The sequence below is a fragment of the Petaurus breviceps genome, unplaced genomic scaffold, assembly GCF_028583685.1.
Source record: "Petaurus breviceps papuanus isolate PSGF00001 unplaced genomic scaffold, PetGlider_PUasm1.0 38, whole genome shotgun sequence".
NCBI classification, from domain to species: Eukaryota; Metazoa; Chordata; class Mammalia; order Diprotodontia; family Petauridae; genus Petaurus; species Petaurus breviceps.
This window is the reverse complement of record NW_027186304.1, coordinates 80,247,069-80,260,696: the sequence shown is the minus strand read 5'-3', so window position 1 is coordinate 80,260,696 and position 13,628 is coordinate 80,247,069. Positions and strand designations below refer to the sequence as shown.

Here is a 13,628-nt window from a genome sequence, read left to right as displayed (position 1 = left end):
CAATATCATTGTCAGATTTTCTGGCAATTTTTATAGCACAAAGAGATAGGCTGTCCAATTCTACTTTATTGAGTTAAACAAAATTGAAATGGAAACTTCTTTATGATGACTATAGAGGTGGAGCTTAATCCTGTTATCGAAGTTACCCTTTCTCCAGTTTTGGCATGACATTAGTTGTTAGGAGTATTGTTAAGGAACTCAACTTTATATGTAAGAATATTAAATCAAAGATACAGCTCTTTATTCAAAGGTGGGACAAGATCTCTTAGAAGTCAAACCTGGGGTAGGGGGACATACTTGGCCTTTGGGTCCCATGTATACCCACTGATCTCTAAGATATACATTAATTATTCACCATGTAGGATACATAAAGTCCAATTCCACTCCTAAAACTATGGAAAGAGGGGTCAAAGAGAGGAAAGAGAATTCATAGTATTTTCTGGAAGAAGGACCAGAGTAGGATGTCTGAATTTTGACATATGATAAAACTAGAAGCCTGGCTCAGTTACTCTTCCTTTCTCCTAGATAGCAGGCTGTATCTCATTGCTTTCATTCTCTTTTTCCTTTTCACCAGTTTTTGAGACTAGAAATGATATCCCTCCATCGGGAGGAGTGTGGGCTGAGCTTAGCTATGTGCTAAGCTACGTGCTTAGCTACATCTCTCTTCTTGAGAAAAGCAGATGAAAAAGGAGTGATCCAAGTCATGGAAAATGCTCTGAGATCTAGGCAATGGTCTGCCTTCTTTGCTTCTGGAGTTGAAGACCAGGCAGTTTGGTCCCCTTTCTGTTTTCATCTCTTCCCATTGTTGTGAGTGGGAGGTAGCAGTCATCCCTCTGCTTTTTGCTTTATTTTTCTGTCTTCCTGCCAGTATGAATGGGAGATGACATTTTCCCCACACTTTTTTCCTCTTTCTTCCATTCTTTCCTGTAACAAGCATTTCCCAATCACAGTCATTTATATAATTCAAAGTGCTATGCTTGGAATCTGACATTGGGAAGTTTCTATCTATAGATAGGTATATGTCTAGCTATTTAGAGGATAACCTTCACAAAAACTTATGGCTCATTATGGCATGACTCTAGGTTCTAAAGGGTGTTAAGTATGGCCTTGGCTACAGAATAACTCTGTTTCTGATGACCAGATTAACTCACTATAGAGAGACATGTTAACAGGGGACTAGCCAAAAGGGGATGATGTTTTTATTAGTCCATGACAACCTATAAGTAAAGGAAAATTTTCAAAAGTTGCCCTCAGTCCTCTATGCCCTATTTTAGGATGGTACATAAAGGTAAAGAACATGCTAAGATGGTTTAGGACTTTTATCTCAGAATTTGGCAGATTTTTTTAAACAAATGGTTATAATAAATGCCTATTGAATGATTGATTTAAACAATAACATTCAGCTACACTGAGGAAAGACCAACAAGCCCTCCCCCCAAAAAGTGCCTTGTTAACAAATGATATACTTATTTCCCAAATGAAGAAAGATAGTTGCCAGTAGCAACACTTGGCTAAACATGTAAACTCATCTGTAAAATCTTAGGAAGTTATGACCTATGCAACCCATAAAACAGAGAAAAGTGCAAGATAAAATTAGTTTAAGTGAATCTTGGCACAATATACAACTAAACAGAGTTATACCAAGAGCATTCAATGGAAAGAAGACTACAAACAGAAGAAAAACAGAATAGATTTTCAAGAATTGTTTCAACCACTTATTGCTTATATCAAAGAGAGTAGTAGCACAGGCTATGGGATGCTTATGGAGGGGGAAGAAATGACCCCAGAAGCAAGAAGGATGGGGAAAACAGCCAGATTAGATCAGGTATATACTGAAGAGTTCAGTATTGGTGGTAAAATGTAAGGTATCTGAAGAAGGGAAAGACACTTGCGATGTAAGGGGAAAACCTTGTAATCTTAATAATGCTTTGAAAAAGGTGATCAAAGGGACATTAATAACTACTGACCTATATGATTACTCTCCCATCTATTCCAAGTTTTTATGATGGTCATCTATCACCAAATGAAATGCATTTTCAAAGAGGGCATTATTATGAAACAAGTATGCTTTTAATAGTGATATTCAATAATAGACCACATCTTTGCCACATTACAGTTAACTGAAAGATATAGAAAGTATAAGATCACATTGTATTTATTGTTTTTTGATTATGGAAAAAAACATTTGACTTGGTTGAATAAAATTTTGCCTTGAGGCTCTTTTGAAGCAAAGTGTTTCCCATCCATATACCAAGATCATTCAGGTTTCCTTGGAAGATGTGACAACAGAAATGGCCTTGTTTGATAACCCTGTATAACAAACACCAGGCAAAGCAACAAATAGAAAGATGTATGCTCACCAAAAATATTTTCCATTGTGATGGAAGGGATCCAATGTAGAGTTCAGGACAAGGAAAAATTCCTAGTGTAGAAAACAGTTCCTATAGAGGTTCCTGTTTGTGTATGACATTGTGTTGATTGCACCCCCTAACACATTGCAAGGACTCCTGAAAAAGATCCTTCAAAGGAGTTTGGCTTATTTGTTTGAACATGAAAGAGTAAAGGAATGCAAAATTTCTATTGCCCAGATCTCGCAGGCATCTGAATGGATACCTTATACAGCTTGCCTGCTAATATGGGAAACTTAGGATCAACAAAAATGCTTTCTAATTTACCAAAAGCAAGCCAGCCTGCTATCTGCTTACTTTGAGACTCTGAATCCAGCTCATTTTCCATCTGGTTGGTCTGTTTCAGATATACAGACCATGTTTGCTACCACAAGAAGAGCTGCTATAAATATTTTTACATACTCATTTTTCCTCCTCTTTTCATCTCTTTGGGGGGCAGAGGCTTTAGTAGTGGTATTGCTGGGTCAAAGGGTATACACAGTGTAGTCGCTTTGAGGGAATAATTCCCAATTGCTTTTCAGAGCAGCCAGCCCAGTTCACAGTTCCACCAATAGTTAAGCCATCAAATTCAGCAATTAGGAGAATATTGGAGAACAGTTTCAATTGAGTAGTAAGGTCAGGTTGCAAGAGTAAAACCAGGTGAGGGGATGGAGGCATTTGATGAATCCTAGGCTATAATTTGAATTTTAATTGGTAATAAAATATGCTCTTCAGTCTTACTTTTTTTCATGATTTCTCTTGATATTCATAGGCTTTTGTTTCCTTATATAAATTTTATTATTTTGTCTAGTTTTATCAAGTAATCCCATAGTAATTTGGTAGGTATGGACATAAATTATAAATTAATTTGGATTACACTTATGAATTTTATTATATTTGTGTGGGTCAGGCATGAATTTGAAAACTTTCCAATTATCAATGCTTTTCTCTAATTTTCTAAATTTTGTTTTTTAGCTGTTTCTATATAACTGTTGTGTGTTTTGATAGCTTAACTCTTAAATTTTTCTGATTTTTTGTAGCTCATTTTAAATGTAATTTTTCATTCTAATTTTTTCACACACAAAAAAGAATTTCATACAGTACGTTGATGAGTTTCATGGCTTTATTTTGTACTAACTTACTTGGCTAAAACATTTAATCACCTCAATTAGAATCTTTGTTGATTGTCTGATGAAGTTTTTTGAATTTATTTTGTGTCCTGTAACTTTCTTGAAGTTATTAATTGTCTTGATTACTTTCTGTGTTGATTCTCTGATGATTTTTGTGGATTTATGTTATATTTGGCTACTTTGCTGAGACTCTTAATCATCTCAATTATGTCCTTCATTGATTCTGTAGGGTGAAGTAAGTGGTCATATCATCTGCATATAGCTATAATTCTGTGTCCTTTTTTATTTTGCCAACAATTATTTCATTAATTTCTTTTTAAACTTTTAAAAAATTTCCATATCTATCTTTTCTAGTACTATGTCAAATAGAGAGAAGGGGAATCTTTGCTTCATCCCTGGCCTTATTCAGAAAGTTTCCAGTGTTTCTCTATGACAAATAAAACTGGTTCTTGTTTTTAAGTCTTTAGTCATGTTAAGGTAAGATTGTTTCATTACTATTATTTATAGAGTTTATTTTTTTAAGAAAAAAATGAGCCAGTGTTGTGATTTGCAAAAAAAAAAAAAGCATTTTCTTCATCAGGTTTTTGTTTTTATTTGTGAGATTATTTGCATAATAGTTAATTTCCAATATTCTACCATATTCATGTCCCTAGTATAAATCTTAGATGTTCATAATGAAAAATTAAGATATATGGCTATCGGTTCTTTATTAAGCTTTACTTTCCCTATGATGTTGGCATCCAGATCACTGCTTTTCCTTTACCCTTCCCTAGTTTGAGTATCAGAGCAATATTTGCCTCATCAAAATAATTTTTTCAAAATTAAAAAAATATTTTTTTTCTATTTTTGTAAACAATTATATAGGATATCGATTAATTACTCTTTAAAAGCTTGATGGAATTCAATTTCTTTCTGGGCCAGGACATTTTTTTTTAATGGGAATTCATTTATAGTGTGTTCAATTTCTTTTTCTAAGTTTGCATAATTTAAGATATTTATTTCTTATATGTTAGTTTGGGCATTTTTTTCAGATCTATTCATCTATTTCCTTTAAATTCTCAGTTTTCAATTTCTATTAATATGTTACAATAACTCTCTGTTCATTGTGAATTGATCACACGCATTTTAAGTGTTATAAATGTGTTTCTTTCCCCTTATTACTAAAAATAAATTAGCTAATTGTTTATTACTTTTGTTAGTGATAAAAAGGTAGTCTTGTTTTTATCATTTCAATAGTCTTTGTTTTATATGATTTAAAATATTATTTTGTTCCTTTAAAATTATTATTTTTTCATGTAATTTTAGTGGCATGCTCATTTTTAATCATCTTTTTTGTTTTCTGATTTATAAATTTCCAATTTATAAATACTCTTTTAAGGATGACTTTAGGTATAGTTCATATATCTTTTTTTTTTTTTTAAGCAATTGGGGTTAAGTAACTTGCTCAAGGTTACATGGCCAGTTATTTCTGGGTGGGTGCTGTGTCTGAGCCTGGATTTGATCCCCAGGTCATCCTGACACTGGGGCTGGTGCTCTTACTCACTGTGCTACCTAGCTGCCCCAAGTTAATATATCTTGGTATGGTGCTTCCCTGTTTTCAGTCTCGTTAATAAAGTATCTTATTGTATTAAAGTATCTGATAATTAGAAAGTGCTTAATAAATATTAATTAATCCTTTTTTTTTAAGGGAGGAAGGCAGGGCAATTTGAAATAAAGTAACTTGCCCAAGGTCACATGGCTAGTAAGTGTTAAATGTCTGAGGCTGAATTTAAACTCAGGTCCTCCTGACTCCAGGGCCAGTGCTCTATTCACTGTGCCACCCAGCTGCCCTTATTGATCCTTTCTAAAATTTAATTTTACCTACTATTACATATTAGTATTAATCTCAATTAAAGTCCATATATTCTTTATCAGTATTTTGTTTTGGTTTTACGTATATATTCAATATTCTCTGATTTTCTCTATGTGTTTAGTATTCTTTTTCTCTAGTATATATATATATATTTTTTCTGTAAAGATACTTTAGTTGCTTTTTTAAAAAGCCTTCATATAAGATTCCAATTACATATTTACCATAGATATATAAAATCAGGTTTTTTTTTCCCCAATTTGATGTTTGGATATAATTCCTATCATGTGTATCTTCCTATTGGATTTATCATGTCCTAAAAGAGAAATTAAAAAAAATATTTAAAAACGGTCAGTGGTTTACTTTCAAGGCATTTTTTATTTATTGGTTTGTTTTTCCATTAGAATCCATTGTTTTTCCACCTAAGAAATGATTCTTGATTGATTCATTAAATGAGATGTCAGCTATTTTTTGCATGTATATTAAACAATATTAATTTTGATTACTTCATTGTTTCATTCTAGCATAGTGCAATTTCTTCACTTTTCTTTCTTCCTACAGTAAGCCATTATACTCTCTCTGTACCTTATTTATCTCTCTACTTTCATTGACAATAAGGAAAGATTGAACCAGACAATATACAGAATCCTATTCCTCTCCAAGTCTACTATTCTACTACCTTCATCCTTCATGCACCTTTCAACCAGTAGGATAGTTCCACTTCTTTTATTGGCTCATAATCTGTCCTGCCCCCTTTATTCTCTTAATTACCCCCATCTAAGGTAAGACTTCTGTCTCCTCTTTGCTGAAGTTGGATATGAACATTTGTATTTCTGCTCACTTTTCTCCATTTCCCTGTCTCTTTTCTTTAAAGATCTTCACCTATAGTTGCTAGATTCCAAGAAATATTAATCTCATTTTTACCTCTTAGCTTCAACCCTCCTCCAAATTACTTTTAAGTAACTTCCTTTTAAAATTTTTTTATTTTTATTTTTCTAGATTAATTCCCTTCCTCCCTTGTCACCCATCATTTCTGGGAAGATAAGCAGTTCAGTATAGGTTGTACATGTGTAGCTAATGTAAAACATTAACATAATAGATATATTGTAAAAGACTGACTATATTTCCCTCCCTCCTATCCCACCTCCTACTTGTTCTATTCTCTACTTTGATCCCATCCCTTTTCAAAAGTGGGTGCTTCCAACTTCCCTCCCCCCAGCGTGCCCCCCCTTCCATCATCCCCCCTCTTATTCCCTTCCCCCCTACTCTCCTGTAGGGTGAGATACCCTATATGTTGTGTATGTCATTCCCTCTCTGAGCCAAATTCAATGAGAATAAGGTTTACCCATTCCCTTTTGCCTTCCTATTCTTCCCTGCCATTGTAACCATTTTCCCTTGCCTCTTCTATATGAGATAGTTTACCCCATTCTGTCTCTCCCCATCTCCTCTCATTATATTCCCCTCTCACCTCTTAATTTCACCTATTAAGTATCATCCCTTCCTATTAAATTGGTCCTGTGCCCTCTATCTATGTATATACCTGTAAACATATATACACACATTCACATATGCATTCATATGCCCATATACCCTCATATATAGACACACACACATACATATATATTTCTATTCCCTTCAACTATTTTCATACTGAGAAAAGTTTCATCAGTTACAATTATTGTTTTTCCATGTAGGAATGTTAATAGCTCAACTTTGATAAGTTCCTTATGATTTCTTTTCCCTGTTTACCTTCTCATGCTTCTCTTGCTTCTTGTATCTGAATGTCAAATTTTCTATTCAACTCTGGTTTTTTCATCAGGAATGCTTGAAAGGGGGCAACTAGGTGGCACAATGAGTAAAGCACTGGCCCTAGAGTCAGGAGGACCCGAGTTCGGTTCCAGCCTTAGACACTAAACACACACACACACACACACACACACACACACACACACACACTAGCCATGTAACCTTGGGCAAGTTACTTAACTCCAATTGCCCTCCAAAAAAAAAGAATGCTTGAAAGTCCTCTATTCCACTGAATGACCATAATTTCCCCTGAAACATGATACTCAGTTTTGCTGGGTAGGTGATGCTTGGTTTTAATCCCAGCTCCTTTGACCTCCAGAATATCACATTCCAAGCCCTTTGATCCCTCAGTGTAGAAGCTGACAGATCCTGGGTTATCCTGATTTTGTTTTCACAATATTCAAATTGTTTCTTCCTGGCTGCTTGTAATATTCTCTCCTTGATCTGGGAATTTTGGAACCTGGCTATAATATTCCCAGGAGTTTTCTTTTTGGGATCTTTTTCAGGAGGTGATCAGTGGATTCTTTCAACCTCTATTTTGCCCTCTGGTTCTAAAACATCAGGGAAGTTTTCCTTGAGGATTTCTTGGAGGATGATTTCTAGGTTCTTTCCTTGATCATGGCTTTCAGGTAGTCTAATAATTTTAAAATTATCTCTACTGGATCTATTTTCTAGGTCAGTGGTTTTTCCAATGAGATATTTCACATTGCCTTCTATTCTTTCATTTGTTTGGATCTGTTTAACAGCATCCTGATTTCTCATAAAGTCATTAGCTTCCATTTGCTCCAATCTAATTCTGAAGGAATGATTCTCCTCAGTGAGCTTTTGAGATTCTTTTTCCATCTGGCAAATTCGGCTTTTTAAGGCATTCTTCTCCTCATTGCCCTTTTGAGCCTCTTTTGCCCTTTGAGTTAGTCTATTTTTTAAGGTGTTATTTTCCTCAGTCAGGCTGTTGACTCTCATTTCATAATTTTCTTGCATCGTTCTCATTTCTCTTCCCAATTTTTCCTCCACTTTTCTTATCTGCTTCTTAAGGTCCTCTATGGCCTGTAACCAGCTCTTATTTTCCTTTGAAGCTTTTGGTGCAGGAGATCTGACTTCACTCTCTTCCTCCTGTTCCATGCTTTGATCCTTTTTATCCCTAAAATAGGAGTCTAATGTTGGGTTCTTCTGTTTGCTTTGTTTCTTTGGCCTGGTCATGTTGCCACTTAATTACTTGACTTTTGGGCTTTTTGCCACAGTAGGACTCTGCCACCAGACATGGGAGCTTCATACCAAACACTGGGGTTTTCTCAGCTGCTCGAGGTATTAGTTGGGTGCCCTCTCTGAAGCCTCCACATGCTCTGACAAGCTGTTCACACACCCCAGGACCTCCACCCTAGACGGCAATCCAGATCCAAGCAGGTTAAAGCAAGAGCTATTACCCCTCAGAGTGGTCACTTGGTCCCCCTACACTCTTCAGGCCAGAAGCTGAAGCTGCCCCTTGGGGGCAGCTGCAGAGCCAACGCTCCTCAGTGGCTTCTCGCCCCAGGGGCAAAAGCTATGCACTCCCACTTACTGGCTCCCAAAGTCCACACTGTGCTGACCTCTCACTTTGTCCTTCACATCTATGTGTTGATAATTCTGGAGATGGCCACAGCTGCTGGTGATCTGGAGTCCCTCCAGCAGGCAGCTGGTCAGGCCCGCCCTGGAGCTAAAACCTCGGTGTGGGACTGGGCTTGGTTCCCAGAGCGCTGTGCTGGCTGATTCCTGACAGCCTGCCAGCTTTTCCTCAGCAGGAGGTTAGCTTCTCTGTGTGATTTTGTGGGTTCTGCAGCTCCAAAGTTTGTTCAGAGTACCCTTTTATATGAATTGGGGAAGGTGGAAGCTGGGAGCCCTGAGGAAAACCTGCTTCTACTACACCATCTTTACTCCACCCTGTAACTTCCTTTTATCAGATTCATTCATTAATTATTTCATTGATTTTTTTTTCTCTCAATGGCCCTCAGACCAGGTAAGCTTTCCAAAATCCACCATAACTTTGTCTCCTCCTCAAAGCATGTAATTCATATGTTAATCTTTTCATCCCAAATGAATTTGTTTAATTTTGATGTGTTTCTTTTAAAAGTTAATTTCCATGTCGAATTCCTTAATTTCATACTCTTTAGTTGTAATTATTGAATTAATTAATTTATTCCTGCTGAAAACAGATTTTTTTTCCTCCTAGTAGATTCTTTAGCTCTGCTTTGTATGATATGCTACTTTGTGATAGAAACTGGTATCTTTTGATTTTGGAATATCATATTTAGTTTTTCCTCTCCTTTTGCATGATCAAGGAATAGGCTTATCATTGGATTTTTTTTCTCGCTATATGAAAGGCTTTCTCCTGTCTTTATAGAAGATGTATCACTTAAAATTGAAGTACTCAATTTCATCAAATATATTTCTACATGAATTAAATTTGGGGTTTTTGTAAGTACCTGTAAATTTCATTGAAATATACCCTGTTCTCTCTTTTTAGACACCTAAAGTATCAGTGTTTTTGATTTCATAGTGGTATTTCTGAGAGATCAAACTTTCAGATTATGCCATTGCATTCTATTTTCCAGGTCAGTTGTTTGGGCTTGTAGAAATCTCAGATTTTCCTCTAATTTTGCTGTATTTTAATTTTGTTCTGAAGATCTTTTCTTTCATCTTTTTCTTTTAAAGTATGCCCATATTGTTTTTTAAAAAATCAATTGAGAGAGACTGTTTATAAACACCATGTTTTCTTGCTATTATTTCTGTATTCCACTTTGAAATCTCTGATTCCTGTTCTAATTTCCATCAGTTTTCTTCATATATTTCTTTTAATGTACTTCTAAAAATTGCTTTGTAAATTTCTGTGACAATTGTAATCTATCCTTGTGATCTTCTTCTTATAATATTTCTTTGTTCTTCTTAAATTTTTGCATCCTTTATTTCCTTGTCTGTTGAGTCTAAGTGCTAGACCCTGATAAGTTTTTAGTGAACTTAACTCTTTCTGGGTCAGACTGTGAAAGGGCCTCATAATTTTAGAATATCAGAAACCAGTAACTACAATAGGCAACGAGACAAAACTTTTCCTTTCAAATGACCAGATTTTGCAAAGAATCAAAATACTAATTTGTTTACTGGCATCTGGTCCAAGAAGCATACAGAATATGTAGTAATATGATTTGGGGGGCTTTAAGAGTTTAAGATATTGACAATCTCAGGAGACATTACAGGAATTGAATATGGATACTTAATATATTTGGATAATACAAGTTTTAACTATAACAGCAAGGCACAACTACTTTAATTTCTCTTTTAATGAAGAAGTGATTTTTTTGGTATTTTTACAAAGGCATTATAGGTATTGTTTTTATTATTTGGTGTTTTATTGTTACATTGCTGTTAATTTTTTAAAAGATAATTATATAGTGTTTTGGTTATGTGTTTATACAATATCTTTTTTATAGAATGTGAATGTCTAAAGTTACATTTTTTTTGGTAAACATTAATTGAATAAAATCAAAATATCTATTCATTGTATTGAGGGTTTTTTTGGTTATTTGCTTATTTCTCTTCATTCTGATTTATTTTTTGAATTTTACTTTGGAGTTCTTTATTTTCTCCTTGTTTTCTGTTGTTATTTTGCTTTATTTGTCCAACTTCTTACTGTTTGAGCTGATTAACATCTGGGTTTAAACATCTCCCTATTTCTAGCCATTCTTCACCTCATACTTTTCCCATTGAATAACTGATTGAAAGTGCCAAAGAATAGAAGATCTCACTTTCTTTAGTTTAATAAGAATAGAAAGGTATTCGGTTCAGTATAGAAAAACTGGAAGGTCATATGGTTGATAAAGATGTTTCTTATCATCATAAAGTATATCCTCAGCAGACTCCAAATGGAATTTAAATAAAAAAAAAAAACAAGCATCAATTAAGTTCCTACTATGTGCCAGGAACTCTGCTAAGTTCTGGAGATTCAAAAAAAGAGAAAAACAACCCTTACTCACAAAGAGCTTATAGTTCAATGGAAGATGAAATCTTTATAAATGAGGAGGTTATCGATATGTTCATGTTTTATGACACTGATAATTATATCAAGCTCAGGATATTGTAAAACCCCCTAAATGAGACACTCAATTACTGAAAAGGGCACAACCTAAAAATACATGTAGGAAAAACAAAGTGGATGAAAAATGCATGTTATATAGACTGTAATGTGCAGCTGTGTGAATAACTCATAGATCTTGCTCTATCAGTTCAAGATACTTAGATGGATTAGGAGTAAAGCCTAATTTATTCAACAGTTAAAATGACCCCAAGTTTCACCCTAAAACAAAAATCCATTTTAGCACCTGGACTATTCTGGAAACATTATACAACTACAAATTATTGGATATCATTTTTTAAAATGAGTAATATTTTGATCATAAAAAGGGCAATGGAGAGACTCATGTCCATTTTTTATATTTATATAATGCAGCATTGTAAGTAGTTGAATAGAAGATATAATAATGGAAATATATAACTGTAAAAAGTGGTGAATTGGCTACTCATTTAGTACTTTGGGGCCTTCATAATGTTAAGAGAATTTTTAGAATGTCCTGAACAGAGTTTCACAGGATGAAAAACTGTGTATAAGTTATGTCTGCCCCTTTAGAAATAACTCATATTGATGAAAATACAGACTCACTGCAGCAATAAAGAAGTATGGTTCCCTAAAGTAATTTGTAGGATTAAAAAAAAAAACCTACAAAAACAAGGAAACAGGAAAGAGAAAAGCTAGTGGTTCCTACCTCATGTAAAATTGAGTAGTGAGAACGCCAAGAAGGGAAGAAGACTGGTAGCAGCAAAATGCCAGACAGAGGGCCAAAACTTGGTAAAAGAAAAGTGTGGGTCACAGGGTTGCAGCAGCCTATGACATCACACTCCTAATAAACAAACAAAAGTGCACAGCACTGAATTATGCTGGAGTCTACTGGAGGCTATTAATTTACTTTCCTGGCAAATCCTCTATAGCATTCATCATAAGGAACCTCTCAGGGAAAATATGAAAAGTGTCAAAGCAGCCATTCAGTTTGATTCTCCCTTTCACACACAGAGAAGTGTGGAACAAAAATGAGGCATGACCCTTCTCATCTCCACCTTTCCCTCCTCACACCCATCATTTGCCATCCAAAATACTTGCTCAGGGACTAATGAACAAAGTTCATTTCTCAACTTAAAAAAAACAGTCTAAAAGACTTACTTATAATGTAACAAATTTTACTGAGTCATATATTACCCTAGTAAAAATATATGTATGGTGCTCACAATCAACACAGATCACTTTTGGACAATTAAAATAAAATCTTCCCGTTTACTAGAAGGATTCTATGTTTATTCAAAAGGTTAAATGAATAATCATAATTACTTTAGCAGGTTAAATATTCCACTTTACATCTTTATATAAATTTTCTGTGTTGAAAATCTTCCTCTTTTGGGAATGTCAGTTTTATTAGAAAAATTATGATCTATAGAAAACCATGGTCTAAGAAATGACAAAATGGATAATTCCAGTAGGAACTGGGAAGACATCTATGAAATGATGTAGACTGAACTGAACAGAGCCAAGGCAACCATTTGTAGTTAACAACAAAATGATTGTAAAAACAAAACAAAACAAAAACAAACCAACAACGTTGAAAGAACCCTCTTCAATGCAATGACAAACTATGATTCCAAAAGATAGAGGACTAGATTATTTTCCCCCTGATCCTTGTGACCTCTCAAACATTTCTAAAATAGCCATTATTAGTAAGAGATAAAACATTTTCAGCTACCTTCATGGTCAAGGATACCGAGAAATCCAATGAATTAACAGGAGAGATGACTAATCCCTAACCCTTAATGCGCGGACTCAGTATTTCCCTTACCACATTCGAAAATAGGGCTACTCAAGCCTCCCCACAAGTTTGCAACAGAACTCAGCCGTACCCCTTCCTCCTTCCAGTGTGTGGTGGAATCTATTTGGAATTCCACTAAGCCTGAGGAAAAACCCTAGCACCCAGATGGAGCCAGTGCCCTCTGGATTAGATGAAGAAGTATTTGAGATAAAATTGACAAGAGTGCAACCTTATAAGCTCTGAAAAGTACTAACTGTTCAGGAACTGGAATCTATGCTAGAGCTTGTGTGTAGCCAAATCCAATGAAGAATGAGGGTCTGAGTGACCAACTTGAATAAGTCAAGTGATGGATCTACATGGAGAGTCTGGTTCTACAAGCAGGAGAGCAACTTTTTCATAAGCTCCTCCACATTTAGAAATGAATTTGGTAAACACAAATTTGTTGCAGGAATCACTTCAAGTCTGAGCCCACTCTCCCTAGGCACCATGGAGGTATAGTAAAAGTATGCCTCCGGTTTGTGGGGATGTTTTGGTACTTCTTGCTATAATCTCTCTCTCTCTCTCTCTCTCTCTCTCT

General features: G+C 35.0%; 1 long non-coding RNA gene across 1 annotated transcript in view; it reads left to right on the top strand.

Moving 5' to 3' along the window:
- Window positions 1-8,913: 8,913 nt before the first annotated feature.
- The window catches only part of LOC138170623 (uncharacterized), a 26,654-nt gene continuing 21,939 nt past the window's right edge, over window positions 8,914-13,628 (top strand). Inside the window, exon 1 of the long non-coding RNA XR_011170689.1 lies at window positions 8,914-9,165. This is a non-coding gene — a long non-coding RNA (uncharacterized lncRNA). The remainder of the gene's footprint in view (window positions 9,166-13,628) is intronic.